Source organism: Monopterus albus, unplaced genomic scaffold (genome assembly GCF_001952655.1).
Source record: "Monopterus albus unplaced genomic scaffold, M_albus_1.0 scaffold21.1, whole genome shotgun sequence".
Classification (NCBI taxonomy): Eukaryota; Metazoa; Chordata; class Actinopteri; order Synbranchiformes; family Synbranchidae; genus Monopterus; species Monopterus albus.
The window spans coordinates 2826391-2840111 of record NW_018127901.1 but is presented as its reverse complement, the minus strand read 5'-3'; the positions used below and the strand labels follow the sequence as shown (position 1 = coordinate 2840111).

The 13721-nt window shown below is 41.2% G+C and overlaps 1 protein-coding gene across 7 annotated transcripts in view; it reads right to left on the bottom strand.

Moving 5' to 3' along the window:
• The window catches only part of pde6a (phosphodiesterase 6A, cGMP-specific, rod, alpha), a 76752-nt gene extending 63031 nt beyond the window's left edge, over positions 1–13721 (bottom strand). For 6 of the 7 annotated variants that reach the window (XM_020594020.1, XM_020594021.1, XM_020594023.1 and 3 more), the window contains exons 1-2: positions 13639–13721; positions 12219–12345 (exon numbers count right to left, since the gene is read on the bottom strand). The gene's annotated coding sequence lies outside the window, so the exon portion shown is untranslated. The remainder of the gene's footprint in view (positions 1–12218; positions 12346–13638) is intronic. The other variant, XM_020594017.1, reaches the window with a different exon arrangement.

Here is a 13721-nt window from a genome sequence, read left to right as displayed (position 1 = left end):
TTTTCAGCTATGTAAAGCCCTAGGCTTCTTCACTTTACACACACAAAGAAATGCTATCTAGATGAATTATTGAGTATAAAGGATAAAAGAAAAAACTACCTAAATATTGTGTTTAACATAAGATTAGTTTCTGGTTGAGCCTGGTCTTGGTATATTCTACACTGCACTCTCCAAGGCACTGACTCCATTATGCCACCAGGGGGGAGCATCGACCAAAAGACTGGAGAGAATTTGGTGGTGAGTAAAGGGAAAAGGGGGAGAAGTGTGATTTCTACTCAGATGCTGTCAGTATTAAACATTCCCTCGAGGAGAAATCCTAGCATCCAAACAGCTGTACATAAAACATTCTTGTGCACTTACGTGTTACATGAACTGTAAAAAGATGACTAAGGAACACTACAAAAGGCAGCGACAGACAGCTACAAAACTGTCCAAAGGGGTTGACAGTGAAGACAGCGTAAACCAAGTCTGAAGAGCAGAGAGCAACGTTGCTGCGGATTTGCTGGTGGATTTAGAAAAGATGTCACATGATTTATGGTTCTTGGGATAAACTAAAATACCCAAATGACCCGTTTTATTCAGAAAATCGACCCCTCTCATTCTCTCTCTATATATATTTTTTTCTTGACCCCGACTGTCCTCTGTATACATGCGCCCTATAAAGCCCAGTTGTCTGCAGAAGAGGCGAGGAACAGGTGATTACAGTCTCTTTCACAGCTTGTTGCCTCTCACAAACTACATTCATTGGGGAACGGCACATTGATTGGAAAACTCCTGTACCAGACAACGAGAGTCTGCATTTTTTATTTTTTAAGTTCCCAAGCTGACTTTTTTGATCACGACCAGACAAAGACTTGCCCCACTGATGAGATAAGAATGAGTGGTGCAGAAATTAGTGTAACGAGATATACAAAAAGGGTTTCTTCTCCTTTGTTAAACTCGAGTTAAATTACATTTTCCCTAACGTCTGCTACTACTCTTTACTGAGCGTTACAGTAGGAGGGCGTCGTTTCAGCGAGATTTTCTTTTACTTCATCCAAAACCTTATTTCCTTATTTTATTAACTACATTACCATGAGGGGTGTAACAATACAGCCAGCTCACCATTTGGTTCAATATATGATAGGGGACGTAGGGTTCGATACAGTCACGATAAAACACCGTGAACACAGTAAGAACGCAAACTAGTGTCACACATTTCTGTTTATGTATGTAAAGTCACAAAACCTGTTTTCAAACATTTAATTTCCTATTCACACACTTGACATGGGAGCCTTGACTTCATTTTGCCATATATTTTTCACAATGCAGTGTCACATTTTTGAATCGCAACAAATTGTTCCACGATGCACATACACCCCTAATTATTATTAAGCACTTGTTTTCTTGTTATATTTTTATTGTGCTTCTTTAACTTGCTGCTTTAAAGTGCCTTAGATTTGTGTTATTACTCATCTACTTTATATTTTGTGGCATTCATGTGGACGGCAAAGTAAGAATTTCATTGTACAGGGAAACACATTTCCTAACTGTGCATGACAAATAAACACTTTGACCTTTGACCTTGACCTCTGTGTCAGTATTGGCTCTAATGTAAGTGATCGTACTTGGTCTGTGACAAGTGGTACATTGGTGCATCCCTAGAAAAAAATGATTCAATAAGTCCACTGTAAAGTCAACATCACACTTTACACCAAAGTGAAGCAGTAGTCTGGCCAACTACAGGGAAACAGCCTGTCGCTTTGCTCTCTGTGTGCATTTCCAATTTGTAATTTGCTATGTGAACAAAATCTGCTTCATCTCATCACGCTGCCTTCACTTCTATGTCTGCTTTTCCATAAACAGAGACAGACCGAGAGGGACAGAGGAAGCAGGAAAGAAAAGCTCATGGATAAACCATTTGTCATCCCGTGGGATACAGTTTCAAGTTGTCAAAATCCCAGTGTTCAGGGACATTTCTCTTTTTCACTGAGGGCTCGGCATGGGAAGCCAACGGGCGTTTTTTGCTGTCAAAAACAGTTTTATCACCACTCTCTCACATCAGCTCGCCTTTCTTTAGTCCCCAGATCTAATTCTTTTGTCAAATGCCACTGACAGAAACACCGATAGTTCTCATACAATTTACTTCACATCACTAATAGTGTGATAGTAGTTTTCTGATACAGAAACACCACCATTGCTCGAGTTAAATCAGCAGCAGAAAACAAAGTGGGGTTTAGAGGTTGTCACACAACCTCAGCTATACACAAATAATTAGTATGTGGTTTGACCTGTCCACAGCAAGATGTTGGTCACAGAGGTGTAGCAGTGAGACAGTGAACACTGAAACACTTTGTTAATAATCTGGTAAATAATGTCTTGTCCTAACTGGGCTGAATCCGTTCACATGTCCCAACCCCATCAATAGCGATTCATGCAGCTAGTTGTAGTCTTATGTGCCAAGGTTTTGAAATGTCAGCCACAGTATGTGCCGTCACCGCAATACGATTTTGTCTTTTCAGAAGCAGTCCCTGTTAATAATCCACTGCCTACACTGTGAGCCACTGTCACGAGGCCGCTTCTCTGAGAGAGAGTAGTAGCTCACAGGACAGTTTGTGGATTATCCAGAGTTACAGGGACACTAACTGGAAAGACACTGATGTTGGATTTTTTTCAAAGCAGCTCAGTGCTGCGAGCTGCAATTATTCATGCTACTAATCTCACTGACATCCAGCACAAGAAAAGCAACATACTGAAGTTATATTTGCCACAGTATATACCTTCCCTAACATTAACTGAATGATCCTTCAACAACACAGCTGTAAGAGACCAAGTTTGGCTGTTGTTGAGCATCTCTCCGATTCATTTCTTTTCAGCCTAATGAGATTCACAGTGAACCGACACCATAAGCCATTCCTAATCTTTGCCTCTCCCATTATATCCGGTTTACTAGTGACAATGTAAACTACGAAGGCCTATGTGGGACAAACTGTACAAAATGCAGCCTCCAGAATGAATCTAGTATTAGATGGCTCACAGTAAATGTGCCGGTCCAGCGAACACTCTGGTTACTGCTTATGGGCCACAAAGTACTGATGTTACACAAAGCTCGACTTACTCCCAAATTAAAATCATATTAATTCAAAACAAATGTAAAATCATAACCATGTTACGGCATTCATGTTACCAAAACAATGTTTGTTTCGATGCTAACCCATCCAGAAGGAAGAACGCCACATCTGAGGAAAATCTGAGTCCTCTGGCCGCTTTGAACCCTTCTCCACCTCAAAAAGCCAAACCAATGTTAACCCTGGTTTTTGCTCTTTCTTTGTCTCACTCTCTCTGTGCAACGATTCTCCCTCCCAACAATTAACACAGCAGACCAAGAAGTGTCATTTGTGCCCAGTATTAATTCTGAGCCATGACTGGACTCACTATAGTGGTCCACAGGGAGCTGGAAGGGGTACTTTGTAGTACTGAGGCAGGCAGATGGCTCGGAGGAGCCTGAAGACAGCAACACACGCCGACTAGCTCACACCAACACACATGCACATGTAGGCAGACACATGCATAATGACCCTCTGAGCCCCCACAACAACATTAAACACCCTGCTTCATCCACAGCCTTCGAATAAACGGATCAGTGGATGAACAAGGGGCATCACACACAGTCGACCCCCAGAGGCCCTGGTCTCAGAGACAGTCACAGTGCCAGAAGGCTTGGCTCGTCATAAGGAGAGGGCTCAACTTCATTCACTACATGCATAAAACCAGCCAAGGAACATCTTGTGTTACTTCATTAAAGTAACACCGGCATGAAGTATCCATAGAGATGTGATTCATTTGTTTTTTCTTTAAAAGACAAAAAGAAAGCCAAAAGAAAGTTAAGCGATTGTGAAGACACCCACCTGCATTCTGGCTCTCTCACTGCTCTGTCATTCCCATAGTCTCAACTCTGAACCACTCTTAAATATCTATTAGTTTCATTGCCATCAGCAAATTAAAACCATGGACTTTACTTGCACAATAACTCCTAATAGGTGGACAACAGGATAATCTTTGCCTCTCAAAGCTTTGTCTCAGTCTTAGAAGTCAAATTAGTTGCAGCTGGTGACATAATAAATACACAAATTATTGCTAAGTAAGTGAAAAGGGGGGGGTCGTCAACAACATCCCATCGGCATCACAAGACAATAACAAAGGAACAGCAGAAACTTTTCAAAGCCTAAAAGGCAAAAAGGATGGAGGGACCCTGGTATTACTTTATACATGGTCGTGATTTATTAATGTACAAACAATGTCGGAGCTGCTGGAGTCTGTCCATGCACACTGAATTACACCAGCTATTTGCCTCCTAATGATGTCGGCATTAGTACAGATTTTCATTTCCTCACAAGGCTCATTGGCAACTAGCACTAATGCCCGTTTAATGAACAAAGACTCCTCATAAAGTCCATCTTCTCCCTATCTACATACAACAGCTCTTTAGTTCAACCTTGTTTTCACTTCCAAGAGAGTTCCTACAATGGATTCTAACATGGCCTCAGTTCTACTGGGTCAACCTTAAGGGATTTATTGATGCTAATCTGTAGCACAACATTGTCTTTAATTACAGCTGACTCATTGTGTGTTTCCATTATGCTTACTGTAGGAACAGTGTGACAAAAAGACGGCGCTTTCTGTTTTCCTGCCTGAAATAAACCCAGCCAGACACTGTCCGTGCAGATTCTCAGTCATCCAGGGCATAGTAAGCTGAAAAAACTTCAACTGGACTAGGTTTTTAGGTCAAAGACATTTCACCTCTCATCCAAGAGGCTTCATCACTTCTGCCCGACTGGCAAACCAGAAACAAGAGGGGATAACACTGTCATCCCTTATGTGGCTGGTTTATCAGAGAAGTTAAAAAGGATCTTTCACAACCACAATATCCCAGTTAACTTTAAACCAGTTGGCCTTCCTCTTGACCTCTTGCCTGGCAGCTCCATCTCTAACATCCTTCTACCAATATAACCACTATCCCTCCTCTGCACATGTCCAAACTTCTACTGTACCGAGTCCAAACACAATAACAAGTAATTAAAAAAACTGAATAGAATGTTTTTCACTCACAGCCCTCTATTTCATGTCTGTCTGTTGTAAATACTGTCTGGCTGTCTCCACACTAAAATCCAAAAGGTTAACTGGGCTTATTCTGAAACTGAAATGGTGTCAATGGCTTGTAGTTATTTGTCATACAAATAACTTGAATATGCATTTAATGTGCAAAGTGGTATGTGTTCACTGGCTAAAGGTATTACCAACACAGGAAGCAGCCTGACATTTACTGTGTATACAGGTCAGGGAAACATGAAAAACTTTGACACATGAAGGTCAAAACTCAAGGACTGGTCATTACTTGGGATCAGGACCATGGATTAGATGCAGTGAAAGTTGATGATGAGGAAAATCCTCCACAAAATCACTAATCTGATTAAAAATACTGTATGTTTCTTGGTGATATTAGTCCTATACAAGCAGACTTTACTGTAGATATACATTGTGCTGTATATTCCCTCTTGTGCATTACGGTTAATCTGTTTTACCCTAATGCAGCACTTAGAGAAGAGACGGGTGAAACTGTGAAGCAGGACAAAGATGAAGGTAATGAAAGAAGATCCATGACATTACCCCACCCTCTAGGTGAAGACACAAAGCATATGACTGCTCTAGAAATTTGTACATGGTGGAAACAAAACTACAAACAAGAGAACGATAAAGAAGAAAGGAGGCTGTAAAAACCCTGAGCAGCCTGAAAAACAGTGAGCAGGATGAAGTTGTTGGCCACAAAGCTAACTACCTGTCTGAAAATTACACAACACGTCAGTGTTTCTTCCATCTCTGATAAGGTGTAAATAGTATAGACATGCAAACTTACAATGACAGTAAAGCAGCAGAAGATTTGTTTGGCCAACTTAGTCATATATCTGCTATTTGTTATGTACTTCTGCTCCTATGTTACATGACATCTGTCCATATTTTACCAGAAGCTGCGTGAAGTGCCTCGTTATTATTTTCAGTGCCTCTCCGTGTCCCTCTCCTCTCTTTATTGGGTTTTCTACGTTCTTAGCTCAGCAGGTAAAGCACTTCTATGAGACGTCGCTTTTCATATCAAGAAATGAGAAATAGGTTTTACAAAGGGAGCAGCACGATTCCAAGTGTGAGCACATCACATTTGCTCTGTCAGAGTTGTGAAAGCCGATCCAGTACAGGCAGATTAGCAGTTATCGAGGGTGCCTGGAGGTGACTTAAGTGTTTTTATTCCATTTCTGCTGAATCAGTGACTGCCAGCAACATCCGACAGCAAAAGCAGATTATGTTAGACTCGCTGTACGACACCTGTTCAACATCAAAAAGACACAAAACCTAATAAACTGATTCTGCAGGAATAGAAAAGAGAAAAAAGAACATTTACCAGGGGCATGAGATTTTATGGTGTGTTTAGTTTTGCCCCTGTCACAAAGGGCTTGAAGAGCTGCTGAGTAGAAGACACTTCAGCCCAGAGCATCACTTTCTAATCTCTTAAGCACAGCACAGAATTGCTTCTTTCCACTTAGGGCGCTAAAACAGCCATCCAGCTAGTGAGAATGGAGCCTTCATACTGTGCTTCAACTTTCCTCACTCACCATCCTTAAACAGTATAATCCAGCCTGGGGAAGCTAATTACAGACTTACTACCTATCATACATTAAACATAATACAACTGTAGACCTCTGCAACAGTAAAAAGAGATTTTTTTTGCTACCACAAAGTGATTTCTCCTTTTTATACAGGGTGGGCCACAGAAAAATAGCCTGAGCAAGTGGATTGTTTTGGAGGTGGGCTACTTTTCTATGGCCCACCTGTTATTTTTAATGGTTGTTTCAGGAGGTTCTCCCTAGTAAAGATGAGAGTTTTTCATTTTGGAGGTACAGGACTTGAGGTTGTGCTCCCTAAACAACCTCGTACACCAGCCCCATGTCTTTTGAAAGGATGTTCTTAAAGAAGTCCACTTTCAATCTACTGAAACAGCAGTACAGACGACCACATAGTCCTCCCTGGGTAAGGTAACTACTGTGAAGCTACTACTGGGACACACTGCTGTGTTTTTAATTTGATGAGTGGCTAAGGTATTAAAGGGCAATAAAATTAAGAGCTCAATGAGGAAATCAAGACTCATTTACTTCAGAGAGACCAGTTGTGAAAACCTGAGGGCAAGTGTGTTTAGACCAAGCTGATCCACTCCACGAGCCACAGAGTTGATGTAGATGTGGTAGAAAGTTCATTTTACATAATCAACAAAAGTCAGTATTCCCAATCAGTGCCTGTAATGTTGTGTGCTTACATGGTATTAAAGACTGTTGTTGAACAGGGCTGGTATATTGCTGTGGATTCTCGATTCAATTCAACTTAATGCTATTACTTTTGATTTGATTCAACTCATGATGATTCATTTACCTCAGATAAATATCATGTTGCATAAAGTGCTTCTCAATCTTGGGATCTTGGGAGTATAGTCCTTGACTGAGTAAACAATTATGTAGCATTCACATTATAGGAGAAATTGTGATGGGAGCCAGTGGCACAACAATTAGTGCCGTCGTCTCACAGCCAGAAGGTTCCAGGTTTGAGCCCCGGCCAACTGGGCCTTTCTGTGTGGAGTCTGCGTGTTCTCCCTGTCCCTGCATGGGTTCTCTCCGGGTACTCTGGCTTCCTCCCACAGTCCAAAGACATGTAGCTTCGGTTGACTGGAGACGCTAAACTTCCTGTAGGAGTGAGTGTGTGTGGTTGTTTGTCTACATGTCAGATAGACTGGCAACCTGTCCAGAGTGGACCCCGCCTCTCATCAGTGTCAGCTGGGATTGGCTCCAGCCCCCCCATGACCATATTTAGGAATAAGCAGTATAGATAATGGGTGGATGTGGTGGGAGCCATGAGGAGTGGTAGACACAACAAGATAAAGATACACAACACTTCACTAACTTTTAAATGCATATATTGAACAGTACTGTAAAGCCAGGCACTAACTAGGTGGGACCCAGTACCTATTAGGGAAAGTTACAATATGTTTTGTAGAAGCAAACCCGGAAGAGAAACCTTTTTTTGGCAACCATGCCAGGCAAGCAACTTTCATTTCAAGTGTTTTGTCACTAAGTTTCAGTTCAGATCCAGATTCAATAATACATTCACAGTATGACCCTCTGAAGGCATGACTTCCTTCTCTGGGCTACACTTGAATTCCATTTTATTTCTCAAAATATACTTTTTTTTTCATAATATACTATTTTCTCCACAAACACTGGCACCAGTCTTCACATGTGTGCTCACAAAAACAAAGGGTAGATTCAGTCAGAAGTCACACCAAGTATAAAGCAGCCGTCACACACACTTCTTTCAGCGTAAAGTCAATCAGTGATGGCCAAAGAAAACACATATTTATAGACTCACAACTGCACACACACTACCAATCAGCACGTTTCTCTACACTACTGGTGGCAGCAATGTCTGGTGTTGTCAACAAGAATGAAAAAGCAGCCAACGGTCTGGACGAAAACAATAACAGCTACACCTGCAATTACCTGGACCATCAACAAGGACCCATTTACCCTGACATGTCCTGTTATTTCTCCTGTCAAGATGTAGGCCACTTGGACTCCTTATCATCCCTTCAGCCATCAGGGGAGACACACACACACACACTGTGGTGCAACATGAGGTTACACACACCGCTGTCACTATGATCGTTTTGTACAGTGACCATCATATCTTCAACTGCTGACAACCTCGTCTGTGCAGGGAAGTGAGAGAAATAGATTTCCTTTCATGAAACAAAGATGTTGAAAAAAAACTATTTCATTCATTCATTTTCTACCGCTTAGTCCCTCAACGGGGTCACGGGGGGGCAGAGCCAATCCCAGGAAAAAACTGGGAAAAAACTATTTAATACTGAAATTATACACTGGGAAGAAGGAGTCTAAAAGAAATACAGATGTGTCACCCTGTAATCTAATTTTTTTTTTATATAAACTGAAGGAACATACCGTGCACCAGCCACACTGTGGCTCGAACTCAAGTAAAGCAACTTAGAGCTTCTATTAAGGCTTCGAGTCCGTGTACTTCCAAGTCATAAATAAATGATCATGTTCTGGGCATGTGCAGCACTGTTAGACATATGGGGGAGAACAAATATCAGGCAGGACAATTTGTCATTACTCCATATAGTTACTTTCAGTGCAGCAAACTCTCTCCAGAAGTTCAGTGAGGATCTCTGAATGATCCAATGTTGACCTAAATGACTAATGATGAAGAAGTTTAAAGCCGGATTTGGATACAAAAAGATTTCCCAAGCTTTAAACATCCCAAGGAGCACTGTGCAAGCGATAATATTGAAATGGAAGGAGTATCAGACCACTGCAAATCTACCAAGACCTGGCCGTCCCTCTAAACTTTCAGCTCATACAAGGAGAAGACTGATCAGAGATGCAGCCAAGAGGCCCATGATCACTCTGGATGAACTGCAGAGATCTACAGCTGAGGTGGGAGACTCTGTCCATAGGACAACAGTCAGTCGTATACTGCACAAATCTGGCCTTTATGGAAGAGTGGCAAGAAGAAAGCCATTTCTTAAAGATATCCATAAAAAGTGTCGTTTAAAGTTTGCCACAAGCCACCTGGGAGACACACCAAACATGTGGAAGAAGGTGCTCTGGTCAGCTGAAACCAAAATCGAACTTTTTGGCAACAATGCAAAACGTTATGTTTGGCGTAAAAGCAACACAGCTCATCACCCTGAACACACTATCCCCACTGTCAAACATGGTGGTGGCAGCATCATGGTTTGGGCCTGCTTTTCTTTAGCAGGGACAGGGAAGATGGTTAAACTTGATGGGAAGATGGATGGAGCCAAATACAGGACCATTTTGGAAGGAAACCTGATGGAGTCTGCAAAAGACCTGAGACTGGGACGGAGATTTGTCTTCCAACAAGACAATGATCCAAAACATAAAGCAAAATCTACAATGGAATGGTTCACAACTAAACATATCCAGGTGTTAGAATGGCCAAGTCAAAGTCCAGACCTGAATCCAATCGAGAATCTGTGGAAAGAACTGACAACTGCTGTTCACAAACGCTCTTCATCCAACCTCACTGAGCTCGAGCTGTTTTGCAAGGAGGCATGGGCAAAAATTTCAGTCTCTCGATGTGCAAAACTGATAGAGACATACCCCAAGCGATTTACAGCTGTAATCGCAGCAAAAGGTGGCGCTACCAAGTATTAACTTAAGGGGGCTGAATAATTTTGCACGCCCAATTTTTCAGTTTTTTATTTGTTAAAAAAGTTTGAAATATCCAATAAATTTCGTTCCACTTCATGATTGTGTCCCACTTGTTGTTGATTCTTCACAAAAAATTACAGTTTTATATCTTTATGTTTGAAGCCTGAAATGTGGCAAAAGGTCGCAAAGTTCAAGGGGGCCGAATACTTTCGCAAGGCACTGTATCAATCAGTGATCAATCCACAAGGAGGGACCTGAGAAAGCAAAAAGCAAAACACTGCAAGGGCCAAGAGCCAATCCAGACTCACTTTGATATCAGTTTTCTGTGGTTGTTGTGGCAGATGGTCAACAGACACTGGCTGCTTATAAATTAAACTGCAGAACGCAAAGTAGCCAAGTGTAACAAGAGGACAAATGGAGTTTTCTCAGTTCTCCATTTTTCCTTCAAGCGTTACAATATGGCCGAACTGACAGTAGACACCTCGGATGGCAGGTAACCCCACTGCTGCGTCGCTACTGACACACTTCATCTTTCAGAGATTAAGAGCTTTGGCTTACTTTAAGCTTCGTCTGTGCTTACAAATCTTGGAGACTGCACCACATTCACCCATCACACATTTGTTGTTACTAAACAAACCGTATCTAATGAATAACCTTGCGCAGGGTAGTGCAGAAAACAACAGTAAATGCTAGACACCGACATCTGATGGCTTGAAGTCTCTGTACTGAACGTCACAGGACAAGTAGGTTGAGTGAAACTAAAGACCCAGAGACAGGACTGACAATTTGCTTAGAGCTGTACCACTGCCAAAAACCTCTCACCTGGCAAGAAACTCCACACAATAAACAAGCTACTTAAAGAGTTGATGTTAGCTGTGTTTACAAGCCCCAGACTGTATGTAATTAGACAATTTAAGCCATAACAAACTAAAACCAAGCAACAAAGTAAACCTTTCCACTGTGGTTTGGGGATGGACGCATGCTGAGGCTCAAAATTATGCATGAAGAGAACAAAAACTCATTATGTCATATATGGAGGATTACGTTTTCTTCCCTCGGTTAGTCATCAGTTTTAATTTAGCAGAGATGCTAGCTGTCTCAGTCTCCTGTCTGTCATTCATTCATCTTCTCACTGCCACCTTCTAACCCTGACTTTTCACCTTTCATATCTAATTTCCTCCCCCTGTCAGTGTCACATCTTTCCTCTCCTGTCTTCAAAACATTACGAAGCTGGGGACTCGGGGGGCTTCTCTACTGTAAGCATGGCGCAGCATGCCCCATCAAAACTAATCACAAATGTTCCTTTTCAACCAGCTACTCCCAGCTGAGCTAAACTCCATGGCATTTTATTTTAATAACCCTGTTTTTTAAACATTTAATCTCAAACACAAATCATTTCTGCTACAAGGCCTTACTGCCTCTTCAGCTCTTGACTTAATATTCTGCTGAGGAGTCAGGGATTTAGCCTTATTCTTGTCATTTGTCTATTGTGAGTCAGCCTGGATCAACACAAATAACGCTTGTTCAAATGAGATGCAAGGGCTGACAACAGACCTGTACACATACGGTAAAAGCAAATTCAAAGGAGCGATAGTTGTAACAAATCACTGAAATGAGGACGAACAGGAGACTGTCTATGTACAGAAGATACATACAGTCTGTATACACATGTATTAATCGCCAAAGGCGCTCACTTGGCACGTGGTCATTTGCTGTCAACTTTAAGTTCCAGTTCATGGTCTTATCGACTGGAGCTTTCACTGCTGTTTAGAGGTGCAATGCTTACACACATACAGAAGAATACTACAAAGCTATGATATATTAGACAGGGCTTTCAATTTTTTATCACAGAGAACAAAATACAGTTTATGATCAGCCTCTGGCCGCCATGCCAGGCTGCTGTCTTCTCTGTTCTGTAACTGCAAAATGAAAGCAGTAAAAACATACCAGGATTGTTCAAAATCTTGGCAGCGCAGTTCACCAACGAGCGTTTCACAGAGTGGCTGAAACACTTGTGTTGAACTTCTCTTTGGACTTCAGTCAGCAGACATGCTTCAGTTATTTTTAGCAGCTCCTGCAAAAAGAAAAGATTTGTCTTGTCAAACAGGACACATGCCATGACAGGAAATTACTATGCTGATGTTAGATTTATCATATTCAACCTAGAATTGCATCACCCAAATGAGACTCCTCTGTAAACACACCCAAGTAAGTAGGTATAGATCATTACCCAGCCAGTTTCAGAAACAAAATATATACCATGTTTAAAAAGCATTTATTCATAAAACAGATGTTGATGTCTTCTTATAGCCTATTATGGAAAATGGACTATAACGTTGCTGATGAGGGCTACATATAAAATAAAGAAAATGACCCACTTTGCAGTCATTCTACTGACTGTGTATTTGTGCTGTACACTATAAACAGTTCTTTGTGATAATTTAAGTTAAACTAGTAATATGCAGTTTACTCCATGCTAAAAAGTAAATAAAGCTAATATCTTTAAACTGAAAATGGTTTTCTGCCTCACATTACCTTTATTTCACCCTTGTGGGTTATATTTTAATTATCAACCATTCAGTCTACTTTACCAGTTAAATTACAGCTGAAGGGCCAAGACATCTGTATAGGGCATTTTTCTTCTACCAAAGAAAGGTTTTTAATCAGATGTTATTGTTTATATAAAATTTAAATAACAATATGTTTGGAAATAGTGCTTTCTTGAGTATCACATATTACAGCCCTGTTTTTAATACATGGCGTTAGAACATATTTTATTAATCAAAACAGAACACATCTACTACAAAAAGCGAAGTGATGCAAGAAATACTCAGACTGAAATGAAGGTGATCTGAGTATCATTGTTCCACATTCCAGCCCAGCAGGTGGCGGTAATGCACCTTAAATTGGCTTGCAAACCGCCAATAAAAATCAGAAGAAGAAGGTAATGCACCTTAAGTTGGCTTGCAAACCGCCAATAAACATCAGAAGAAGAAGAAGAAGAAGAAGAAGAAGAAGAAGAAGAAGAAGAAGAAGAAGAAGAAGGTGATCTGAGGCCGAAACCCCCTTCCAGTAACAAAGTATTAGCTGTAATCGCTTTATGGCACAACAGCAGGTATGGTGACGCAGGGACTAATTTGCATCTAGTTGTAGCATCTGCGTGCACAACATTCTCAGGAAACTTTAGCATTAAGCTAACAAGCCGTCCATCCACACTTAACAGCTAGTTAGCCCTACTTTTAGATGCTTTTAATGCTAGCCTCTGGGTAAACACCTTGTTTAAAAAGATAACGCTTTATGACAACCAACCACTTCAATACACCTGAACCAAACACTCATTTCATGCTAATTCATGAAGCAGTCTTACCGGAATTACCCTGTGTATGGTAGCACTGCAGGAACAGGGCTGCGCCATATTGGTGGTATGAATTGATTGGTCAGCCGCAATGT